This window comes from Stegostoma tigrinum, chromosome 13 (assembly GCF_030684315.1).
Source record: "Stegostoma tigrinum isolate sSteTig4 chromosome 13, sSteTig4.hap1, whole genome shotgun sequence".
NCBI lineage: Eukaryota > Metazoa > Chordata > Chondrichthyes > Orectolobiformes > Stegostomatidae > Stegostoma > Stegostoma tigrinum.
In genome coordinates, this window is record NC_081366.1 from 41,481,594 (window position 1) to 41,494,691 (window position 13,098).

Consider the following 13,098-nt stretch of genomic DNA (forward strand, 5'->3'; position numbering starts at 1 on the left):
TTTTCCATGGCTAATCCACATAATCTGCACATCCTTGGACTGTGGAAGAAAAAAGGAACACCCTGAGGAAACTCACACAGACACAGGGAGAACATACAAATTCCACAGTCGCCTGAAGGTGTAGTCTAATCTGGGTACCTGACACTGTGAGGCAGCAGTGCTAACTACTGAACCATTGTGCCACACATTAGATTACTACAGTTCTTTTAAACACTGGGAAATATGAGCCTAGTCTCCATCTCCTCTCCAAAGGGTAATATTCAGGGAACTAGTTTAATGAATCTCAATTGTAGTGGTTTTAGGGCAATTATATCTTGCATTATTTTGTTTCATATTCTTTAGTCAATCTTTAATCCTTGCTAGCATATTACCTCCAACCCCATGAATCTTAATTCCGTGCAATGCTATTGCCACTTAGTGCTTTCTTTAAGAAAATCTATAATTAGATTATTTACTATTTTCCTTCTATTGATTCTTCCAAGCTACATTCTGATTTGATGAACACAATGTCCTTTTGATAATTTATGATCTCTTTAATCTTATTATGGTTTTCTGGGTATTCTGTCATCATAGATTATAATATTTATCCAACTTTGGTTCTTTAGCATTGGTAATGTATAATCCAGTTATGTTAGGCTCTTCCACAAGACTGATCTAATGAGCAATGTCTTTTTAGATATTTCAAAGATAATATCCATCTAAATCACAGTAAGAAATATAACATGGTCAGGGTTCATTGTAACATTTCAGGTTGCATTAGTTCAAGAAAGCAGAAAATTAGTATGCAGATTTGATTGTACAAGGGCTTTTGTTAAACTAATTAAGGCTTGAACTAATCATTTCTGCTCTGTATCATTTAAATGTCAAAGCTTCCAAAAGAATATGAAACCATGATTGTGCAACTTTGATATTAGCCCTCCTTCCTAGACCCATCAGATTGTTACAGTGATACACAGGAATAGAACAATGTGAAATTTCTCATTACCTAAAATGTGCTGATCAATTACATTTCATTGAGATTTATTTTGTAAGTTTTTTTTGGGGACGGGTAGTGCCATTATGGTAATATAAATACACTAGACTCATTTTCTAAGAACATGAGTTCAAATCTGACCATGGCAGCTAATGTCTCTACATATTCAAGTATTATGTATTTTTTTACTGTGTTTTTAATTGTGGTCTGAAATAAGCAAATATCTCTTTCTTTTTCTAAAAACAAAGGAACAAGGACAACTGGAAGATTGCATGTTTTGAAAACAAGTCAGCTGATGCTCAAACATAATTTACACAACTTGTTCAAACAGTGCTTGAAACAATTCACAGATGAACTGGAACCAAAGGGTTGGGTTTGATTTTGAATTGATTTATTATTGTCACATGTACCTAGACACAGTGAAAAGCTTTTTTAGTTTTGCATGTAATACAATCAGATCATACCATACAAAAAAGTGTATTAAGGTAATAGAACAGAGCAAAGAATACAATGTTACAGCTTTAGTTGGTAAAACATAGTGGATTAGTTCTTAGATAATGGGAATTGCAGATGCTGGAGAATCCAAGATAACAAAGCGTGGGGCTGGATGAGCACAGCAGGCCAAGCAGCATCTTAGGCTCCTAGATGCTTCTTGGCCTGCTATGTTCATCCAGCCCCACACTTTGTTATCTTGGATTAGTTCTTTGACCAGTTGACGGATATCAGTGACAAATGTCTTCTGCCTGTGACTGTGTGCAAGATGCTCAGAAGGCTTTGGGCTATGGGCAGCTTGGAAGCTCTCTCTCTTCCCTGCAGTGAGCCATATTAAGCCTGAAGAAAACCAGTTTATCTGTCCTTTAGGTGCTATAATTTCTGACTTTTTAATTAAGTCAGACCTAATGTGAGCTAACCCCCTATGTAAGGGTCTTCCAAACCAGTGGAAACATGTGGAGAAGGACAACTGAGAAGCAACATTCTGGCACACACGAGCAATCTCAATGGACGCTGTGTACAATGACTACTGACCTGTTTTCCCAGTATTACTCCATCATGTGATCTGTACCTCTGCTGTGGATGCTTTCATTTTAGATTATGCCAGCCAACTGATATTTTCTTCCATCATGTCAATCAAAAATTCATTTCACGCTATTTGCTCATTTCAGACCACAGTTAAAAACACAGTAAAAAATACATGATTCTTGAATATGTAAAGACTTTAGCTGTCATGGTCGGATTTGAACTCATGTTCTTAGAAAATGAGTCAAGTGTACTTATATTACCATAATGGCACTACCCGTCTCCAAAAAAAAACTTACAAATTAAATCTCATTGAAATGTAATTGATCAATACATTTTAGGTGATGAGAAATTTCCTTCCTGCCTAACTTTTCTGAGATTTATAAGGAGTTTGCAAGAGGATTAGAGTTTTAATTACAAGTTGCATCTTTTTAACTCAGCCTGACCCGTGATATTATTACACATCTCTGGAGCAGGTGGAACTTAAACTTGGGTTCCTGGCTCAGAGGTAGAGACACCAAACATCAGCATAACAGTCCTAATTTAGTTGTATGAAAAGGGTCATGATCGCCTAACTGTAGCTAATCTAGTTACATGTGATAAATGATAATTATTTTTAAGTCCAGAAATCTTGTCCTTTTATTGTCAACTAGATACAGAAAATGGGTAAATTTTGGTAATTTTGTATATTTATTTTTAAAAATCTTCAACTTTTGTGGTGATTCTGAGAATACCAAGGCTTGACTTTCAGAATTTTATGCCAGTTAGTTATGACAGAATGAAATTAATTAATCTTGAATGATGTTAATATGTCAAGGATAGTATGATTTTAAGAGAGATGCTCATAAGTATCACTATCATAAAATATGACCCACGCGTATAAAGATCTTATACTTCACTGTACTTTGGATCACCTGCAGTTTGGTAGTCCACTGGACGCATGTTTCTTTGTAATCTAATAGCTTAATATTTGCCAGACACTTCAGTGCCTAAGGAATACAATTCTCATACATAAGAATCCAACAGACATTACAACCACACTACCACAATATCTATAAAAACCAAAAGAACTGCAGATGCTGTAAATCAGGTACAAAAATAAAGTTGCTGGAAAAGCTCAGCAGGCCTGGCAACATCTGTGGGGGAAAAAACAGAGTTAACGTTTTGGGTCCGGTGACACTTCCTCAGAACTGTTCTGAGGAAGGGTCACCAGACCTAAAATGTTAACTCTGTTTTCTCCTCCACAGATGTTGCCAGGCCTGCTGAGCTTTTCCAGCAACTTTATTTTTGTACCACAATACCTATGCCCAACGTCTTATGTTGCAAAAGATAACAGCATTACTGCAGCTATTAAAACACTGTTGGAAGCACGGTCATCAGTGACCATAGAACTTTAATTGGTTGTCATGGAAGCACAATTGGCTCATTAGGTTCCTATTTTTAAGGAAGCAAATTTGCCTGCTTATCTGGTCTTTCCAACTGTCCAGACCACTTCAATGTGATTGACTCTAAACTGTGTGTCTCAAATGACCTGGCATGTCATTCAGTCCCAGGGCAAATAGGGATGGACAAGAAATAGTAGCCTTACCAGTTAGATTCACATCCATAACAATATGAAGAATATAATACCAAGATTGAACTAAGTAGGCTTCCACCTGATTATAAATTCCAGAGGTATCAATCTCGTGATTTGGTTTTAATCTAAACTTCAAAACGGATGTGTATGACTGCAGCTTACTTCAGCAGCTGTGCCATGCTACAGTAAGGCATTTACATTAGGCTGCGACATACTACTGCACATTATGATTGTTCTTCACTAAAGCCACCTTGATGAAAGATACATTTGGTAGATTATTTGACACTAAATTTTAAATGTTGGCATCTAAAGGGTTTGACTGGACTAGTGTGGCAGTAAAAAATCACTTGGTAGTCCTAACCAGAAGTGATCTAATCTTAAACCGGATGAAGTTTATTTCATGATGATAAAGTACAATTTATAGTGGTATAATAGATGTTGATTCTAAGACTAAGAGGGATGTAATATATCTAACCTTTTGGAATTCCAGAACTGTTGAGGAGTCAATGCCTATGGAATAAAGATTGTAATGTCAGTGGCAGAGAAACAGTAATTATATTAATTGCCTGTCATTTCTTTGTATTTAAACTTACTTTAAAATAGAGCGAAGTTCAATACATTCTACAGTGTAATCAGGTAACACCTATATTGTATATTTGGAGCATTTGAACCAATCATTCAGCAAGTCTAAACCTGGCAGTGCTTGTTAGAATAATGGGTCAAGTTAGATGAGGGACAGAGAAGGAAAGATAGATTAGAGATTGAAGGATAAAAGATGGCAAGAAAGTGTTTTAAATTTTGAAACCCCAATATGTAAAGTCTGATGGAATGGGACTCCCCTTGTTAATTTCCATTCCAGAGGGATGTTCAGTAATTGAGATAAAATAGTACATTGGAATGGCCAAATCTTAACTAGATCAGGTTACTGTACATTTGGATATCCACAGCATTTCATTTAATTTCATTTAATGATGAAACTCTTTGGTATTTTGTCATCCACTTTCTGGAAGTTCAAGGCAACCTGAACAGGAACACCTTTAAAACATACATCAAACTGTGAGTGTAGTATGAGCCTCCACTTTGAAAAATGGTCTGATATTGACATTACAGAATTCCAGAATTACTACTGCACCTGACTTTAAAGAGAGCTTTTCCCTCTAAATAATATTGTTGCTGTGGGTTATCTGTTCAATTAAGTGAATTAGACAAAAATTACCTCATCAACGTTAGACAAATCAGTTCTTCAATACAATGTATAGCCCTGATGACATGGCGAAGCTTTGATGAGGGAGGGAATGCTAATATATTTTTCTCATCCTGTTCTTTACTTTCACTTTACGTCCTGTTTTATAACTTATTATTTCTTGCATATAACATATGAAGAAAGACTATTCACTGGAGTTTTGAAAAGTGCAGGACATGTCATAAAAACCTATAAACATTCAGCAGGACTAGTCAGGGTAAATACAGGAAGGATGTTCCCAATGGCTGAGGAGTCCAGAACTAGGGGCCAGAGCCTAAGATTATAGGGTTGGCCATTTAGAACTGAGAAAAGAGGATATGTCTTCACCCAGAGAGCAGGAGTGGTGAGCCAATGGAATTCTTTTTCACAATGTGGTTGAGCCCAAAATAGTGAATGTTAGTAAGAAGGCAATAAATTTAGTTTTCAAGGCTAAAGAGATCAAAGGGTATGGGCGAAAGCAAGAACAGGATACTGAGTTGAATGAGGAGCCAGGATTATATTGAATGGCACAACAGGCTGGAAGAGCTGAATAACCTACTATGGTGCCTTTTCCTATGTTACTCTCTCTCATCTTGTCTTTTTTTTCTCCCTCAAGTTTATATTACTAAATGTCAACAACTTTTGCAGTGACTTGTGGTCCTTCAGTAGTCCTAATCTTTTTTGGAATACGGTAATTTATTTCCTTTAGAAGTAACATGTTGAATCCCCTCTTTTAAACTTATGTTAGAATCTGCTTTCACCACCACTTTTCAAATGGAACAATCTGCATCAACATAATTGCTGTGTTGGTGGAAAACGTTCTTTCATTTTGTTCAGTTATATGGTTACTGATCCATCCAATGGAGGAAGCGTTTATTTATGAGGAGTTATTTATTCTCAAAGATTGAAACTCTTAAATGTATCCTTTGTTTGGAGAAATGCAGTTTATGATCTGGCTTGCTGTAGTCATGTGATCTGTACCTCTGCCTTGGATGTTTTCATTTTAGATTGTGGCAGCCAATTGATATGCTTCTTCCATCTTGTCAATCAAAAATGTGAAACTGAGATTGAGTAAGTTTTGCTGTCCAGGACCCAGGTTTGCAGGAATAAAGCAAAGACGAATGGAGATAACAATCTGCAACTCAGACTGATACTCCAGAAGGCAAAAATGAACAAAACAAATGAATGAGACATACCGGTTTGACTTGTCTTGATTTCACTTCAGTGTAGAGGTCCTGCATGACCAGTACATTCATTTCCAAGTATCGCTGATCTCTCTTAGGGGTTAACTCTGCACGGAGGGAAAAGGTGAATTAGTGCTAATGCTTTTCTTAAATACGTTCATGAGTTACATAGATCCAAAACATTTACATAGAACATTCCAGCACAGTACAGGCCCTTCGGCCCTCGATGTTGTGCCGACCTGTCATACCGATCTCAAGCCCATCTAACCTACACTACTCCATGTACGTCCATATGCTTGTGGATGTTGTATCAGTGATAATGGGAACTGCAGATGCTGGAGAATCCAAGATAATAAAATGTGAGGCTGGATGAACACAGCAGGCCCAGCAGCTTCTCAGGACCACAAAAGCTTTTGTGCTCCTGAGATGCTGCTGGGCCTGCTGTGTTCATCCAGCCTCACATTTTATTATCTTTTATTGCTTGTGGATGTTGTTGGCTTGGCTAGAATCTATTGCCCATCCCTGACTGCCCAGAGGAAGATGGTCAAGAGTCAACTACATTACATCGTTGTATGACTTTAAAGACAGCAGAATTCCTTCCCTAAATGGAATTAGTGAACTAAATGGATTTATATGACAATTGGTTACACAGATGTCACTGAAACATTGCAGATGTTACTGAGTCCAAATTTCACTATCTGCCATGGTGAGAATCAAGTCCATATCCTCAGTATATTATCCTGAGAAGCTTGATCACTAATCCGGTGTTCTTATTACTAGGCCACTACCTTAATTGTCAGCTTGATTAGTAATCAAGAGAGTTACACTAATGCTCTACAGGCTAGAGGCATGAGTTCAAAACCCACAATTATAGCTCATGGGATTTAAATTCAATTGACAATCTAGAATTGAGGTCTCGGTTATAGTAATTTGATAATGAAATGGTCATCAATTTATTACAAATGCCTATCTGGTTTACCAATGTCATTTTATTTCCTTTTGTAAAATAGTTTTCCACCCTCTGTCTAGCCTACATGTCTCCAGATACAAAATAATTCTGTTAACTCTTAACTGCTCTCTGAAATGGCCTAGTATTCAATATTCAAAAACTCAGCACCCAGGATAATTAGAATGGGAAATAAATGATGGCTTTGTTTGTGCCATCAGCATATACCGAAGTTAAAAATGATGTATGCCATGAGGTTATTTGACTGATGCCACTGAAGCATTGCAAATGTTACTGAGTCCAAATTTCACCAGCTGCCATGGTGAGAATCAAGTCCGTATCCTCAGTATATTATCCTGACAGGTTACAAGATATTTTACTCAGGACTTTGTCATCCTGTTGGAATGTATCTACAAGTGGCTGGGAGTGAGACCAACATAGCATCTACTATAAAAAAAGGGAATAAAAAGACGATACAATTGAAGATGCATGAAGTCAAGGATGTAGGTCATGTTCTGACAACAGAAGGATATTTCCTGTCTATTGTTGAGGTGAGAGCCGCAGCAGAGATATAGCAACCGATATAGTAAAACAATACATAGATACATGAATGCTCTAGTAAAGCTTGTCTTGCCCAATGTGTCATCAGTGTGAGCATGTACACAAGCTCTAGATCTGGGATAAGCAGCAATCTTCACTTAAATTTAAACTAAACATGCTCTATATGTTGTTAATCCAGCAGAGATATTGGGCTGAATTTTCCCCTGCTTTGATAATTTGTATTTCATGGGAGAATTTCTTCTGAGTCCTAGCAACATTTCTTTTCCATGCAATTTTGTGCTGCTCACCATTATTAGTTAGGCTTTGGACTCCATAGCACTACTTTAGTTCAATCTTACAGAAGACAAAGTGGGAGATGCTTGCCAGTGCCAGGAATTTCTGGTCTTCACACCTAAGGTGTCCTGCTTAAACAACGGCTGCACACAACTTCAAACAATGAATGTTAGGATCTGCCCTTCAGTATGTTGGTGCACAATTCCCAAAGTATATGGCTAAAAGGTAAGTTGGCCTCCCACTTCTTTGCCAACAAGAAAGCAAAGCTTTTGCCTTTCCCTGGATCAGCTGAAGGATGTGACAGCACCAGATGATGCCAACTTGGCCTAAATTTGCAACCTCGTCAGTGACGTATCAATTGTCCACAGGAACAGAAGCACCATAAGGTGCATGACTTTCAGTATTCAGCAGGTATGAGTCTCGCACTCTCGCTTTTGTGCTCTCTCTCTCTCTCTCCCCTGCTACCTCACTAACATATTCTGGTTCTGCAACTGCACATACCTCCCATCAAGGCTCAGCACTTATCACACTCATTGTTGCAGGCCGTCTTCCCTTAATGGCTGTGCTGGTAATCAGTCAAGTTACTGCACTGCTTTTCCTGCACTTGCATCCACTGTAATACCTGTGATAGCCACTTTTATTTCACTCAATCCTTCCCTTTTGTCTTTGATTGCAGCAGAAAACAGCCCACAGTGAGACAGAGGATGCAAGGCTGGTAGTGAATGGCTAACTTTGATCTCTACCTTCTGTACGAGGAGAAAATACTGGAGATTTTGGGAGATGGTAGTGACTTCTCATGGTCAAGCTGAGATCTCAATGTTACACAACCCAATATCTCAAATCCCTGGACTACACCACTTTATCATGGTCATGTTTCTGCTGCTCCATGTCCTCACCATCCACTATAGAAGACTGTTGCCTCTCTACTGGTATTCATCACATCCCCTCTTTGCCTGCTTCAGAGTGCCAGGATTATGTGGCATAATCTGAGTGTACTGTAAATGCTTGATTTAGAGTAGAACATTAGTCTTTCACATTCATAGGACATGTTCTCCCACCCCGTCCCCTTCTGGCTGACTATTTAGTACTGGAAACTACGTTCTGAATGAAGTGGCAATTCACTAAAAAGCAAGGCAAGATGATGTGACCATTCGAGTAAGGACTACTAAAGCAAACTAAGATCCTGGCGATAGCACGGTGTGGAGGTGGAAGAACGCAGCAGGCCAGACAGCATCAGAGGAGCAGGAAAGTTGATATTTTGTGTCGGGACCCTTCTTCAGAAATGGGAGAGGGAGCTCAGAAATAAATAGAGAGGAGGGGTGGGGCTGGGGATTGGTCAGTAGGATGGTGATAGGTAAGTGCAGGTGGAAAGTGGTGGGGATTGGTCAGTGGGACAGGTTGGGGGGGTGGATAGTGGGAGAAAAGATGACCTATTGTGTTCCTCCACACCACACTGTTTTCTCTGTCTCCAGCATCTGTGGTTCTTACTGTCTCTAAGATCTTGGAGATGTGTTCTGTGCAGGTGCACAAGGGGTAGCTGTGCCTATGTGCAGAGAAGTCTCGCAATAATGTAATGAGGTGTCAGTGAGAAGTAAAATGCTGTGTTGAGCAGAATTTGAAGTTAATCCAACTGTGGTGATGTCAGTTTTTGCTGATTCTCACTCTTAGAATCATTGAATTCCTTCAGTACCAAAAAAAAAGACATTTAGCCCATCAAGTCTGCACCAAACCGCCAAAAAGCATCAATTTTTCTATGATCCTGCATTTCCCATGACTAACCCACCTAGTCTACATGTCTCTGTACACTACAGGGCAATTTAGCACAGCCAATCCATCAAGCCTGTTTATGTTTGGACTGTGAGAGGAAACCTGAGTACCCAAGTGGAAATCCACAGACTTGAGGAGAATGTGCAAATTCTACACATGGTCACCCAAGGCTGGAATCAAACTCAGGTCCTGGTGCTGTGAGTCAGCATTGTTAACCACTGAGCCACCATACTGCCCCTTGAGGATGGAGGACGCAGGTCCTTGCCTGAGCATGCTCCCAAGATTTCATCATAGGAATCTTCATAGAATCCCTACAGTGTGGAGACAGGACCTTCAGCCCAACATGTCCCGATCCTTGGAGCATTCCACTCAGACCCATCCCCCTCTAACCCTGTTGAGGAATTATGGCCAGGATGGAGGTTCAGAGAAGATGCTAGCACACTGTAGTCACTGGATAACCACTTCAAGTCAGTAAGCAGCATCATCAAATTTCTTATTAGTAACTGGGAGAATAACAATTTTCAGAACTGAAGTGAAATCAGATCCAATTATATGGAGTCCTCCTTGCTTATTAACCAGATTAATACTTTGAAAGCTTAATGGGAAAATTTACTCAATGCCCACTCTTTATCAATTTTTCCCCCCCATTTCTGTTGCCATTTCCAGTGTCTGAATGTGTGGGCGAAATATTCTGTTCAATGAATCAGAAAGATCAGCATCACTATGGGAACAACACATGCCAGGAAAGGAACATTTCCTCCCCTCCCCCAACTACTAAAATAAGTAGACAAGCTGATAATGCCTTGCCTGCCTGTCTGAGCACTTCAGAGATAATGAATAACATGCATATGCAGAGACTCAAAATGGGATGAGCTAGGATTATCTGAATTTTGATCATGAATTATTGATCTTTGATTCCTGAAGTTATCACAAAAGTTAATGATTTTGTCAAGTGCACAAAATTCTTGAAAACAATTGTCTTTAGATCAAAGTTGATAGAAAGCGCGAACTTTGCTCTGCACTTAAGAAGTGCTATTTATTATCTGTAGTTAGAATCTGCTTACTGGTAAACAATTTTTTTTAATTGATTCATGGCATGTAGGCATTACTGGCTGGGCATCCATACTGCCCAGAGAGCAGTTCAGAGTCAACCACATTTACTATGTATCCAGAGTCACATGTAGGCCAGAGCAGCTGACTTCCCCTAAAGGACATTCAAGAATGAGGGCAATTGAGGATGGTCATCATGGTCATCACTAGGCCATTGCCGTCCCCTCACTTAAAGCTGCTGATTCTTTGACATTTCAACCAGCGCTCCTGTGCTGTTGATTAGCTCCACATATCATCAGGCGGCTGGATTTTGAGAGCAGATAAAGCTCAAACGTGATGCCCCCCGAATTTTTCTGTTTTTATTGTGGCTGTTCCTGAGCATTATTCTTGCAGTTGAACCTGAAGAATGATCATGGGATAAAGCTGTCAAGAAAGCCATGAGCTGGTTCACAGGAAGGCTTGGTTGAAAGACAAAATAGCAGCCAAGAAGAATGATCGGTAATCTCATACAAAAGTCTCCTGGCACTTGATCAGAAATCAATGTTAAAAGATGGCAATGGAGGCAAATTCCAAGTATACAGACAATGATCTTGCCTAAAAAATTAGGATTAATGATTTATATCTTTTTTTTAAATGTCCTATTCGGCTAACTGCTTTGTTTTCGAGATAGCAGGAACTGCAGGTGCTGGAGAATCTAAGATAACAAGATGTTGAGCTAGATGATCACAGCTGCCTCAGAACCTTTCCTGGGGTCAACTACATCCATCTAATAATTTGTCATTAACAAATCATACCTGATTCATACAGTTCATTTGCCCTCTCAGTATTGAAAGTTTCACACCATATTTCCCATGTTTCATGGGCTTCCACCTATTCAAACGTGATTATCTATTTTTAATGGTAGACCATGACACGCAATAAAAAATTACGGGAAATAGTGAAGGTGAAGTATCCACGTGGTAATTCTAGGAATAGACGTGGAATCCAGTGCATCATAAGGTATTGAAGCTGTGTATTTGTGTACTTAATCTTCCATGTTATTCTCTTGAATTGCAAGCAGCTGATGGTACACATAACACCCCTTTTCACAATATATTTTGGTCTATTTTCCATTTCAGATGCACAAACACCCCAACTCAGCTTAGCAGTGGACGAAGAGCAAAAAAGCAGTGAATGTAAAAATACAACAATTATTTCATCCCACAATCTCAATCATTGGCTCTGACACGATGATGCTCTTAATTTAAAGGGTGTGGTAGAGGTGGGATCTGCATATATTTACCTGCTGGGCACAAGTGTTCAGCTTATTGGAGGGTGTGGTGATGCTGTAGTGGAGAAGATAGCTAGGATGGTGGCTTGATGTCCGTGTTGAGTACTGATTCTTTTAGCTGGATGGCTAGTGTGCAATGCAAAGTGATACCAAAACCAAAGGTTCAACTCCCGCAAATGCTGAAGTTACCATGATGGACTCTCTTACCCAACCTCTTGCTTCACTTATGGCTCAATGACCCTCAGGATAACTTACTATGGATCGTCTCTCTCTCTCTCTGAGAGAGCATCCTTACGGTCATGAAGTAGATGAGAATAGTGTTGATCCTGTGGACTGCATAAGAAAATGATAATGATCTGGGATTAAACCATAAAGATATTATGTAAACATTGAAATGTTTAGTGTACTGAAGTCTGTAAGAAACCTCAGATCACTGCCAAGGAGGATTATAGCAGTCCACCATCAACTTGGTGAGAGCTTGGAGCCTATGCATTCCAACGTGGAATGGACACCTGCAGCAATCAGCTTACCTGCAGAACTGTCTATGATGCATTGTCTCATCATTACTTTAGCTTCTAATGCAAACCATCTACCCAATGTCTGATTTCTATAATGGAAGCTCACACAAGTTCAGATTTTTGACATGAAAGCTCAAACTTTGCCTGGCTCCTTTGTTGAGATAAGCATTGCTTACACCTTTGCAATATTCATGGATTTGGACCAGTTATACTTTTGGAAGATTCATGGTCAAGGATGCAGAAGTTGCCTGAACATTGCCTGCATGAGGGAATCTTTTGAAAGCTGTGTTCAACAGTGGAACCTCCAGGCCTCCCCTGCCCAAAAACAAAAGGTCACTTCCATGACCTTTCACCTGCTATACACCAATATCGACACAATGAACCCCATGGTAACAGTTAGTTATATAAAAGAAAACCAATGTCACTCATCCAGCTCATTTGAAAGTTTCAATACTTAAAACCACTTCTGTTTTTCTAAACATTGTGGAACTGAGAGCAGAGGTTAAATAGAGTCCTTAGTTGAGCTGGCACACAATTATTTCAAGAGAACAATGCTTTCTGAGGCAGAATGGCAATTGAAGGGGTGGGCATTGATAGCTGGGAGTATGAAGTGTTAGGGATGATGAAAGCTGCAGAGCCTTTTTTTGTTTTTATTACAGTTGGGACCAGATCAATTTGAGCTCATTTAAACTGCATGCCTCCTCAGTCAACAGCCCCTATGGCTGCCTCAGAATCTTTCCT

At 39.3% G+C, this 13,098-nt stretch overlaps 1 protein-coding gene across 5 annotated transcripts in view; it reads left to right on the forward strand.

Annotated features, from left to right (window-relative positions):
• slc23a1 (solute carrier family 23 member 1) overlaps window positions 1-13,098 on the forward strand; it is a 109,862-nt gene that overhangs the window by 16,866 nt on the left and 79,898 nt on the right. The window lies entirely within an intron of this gene.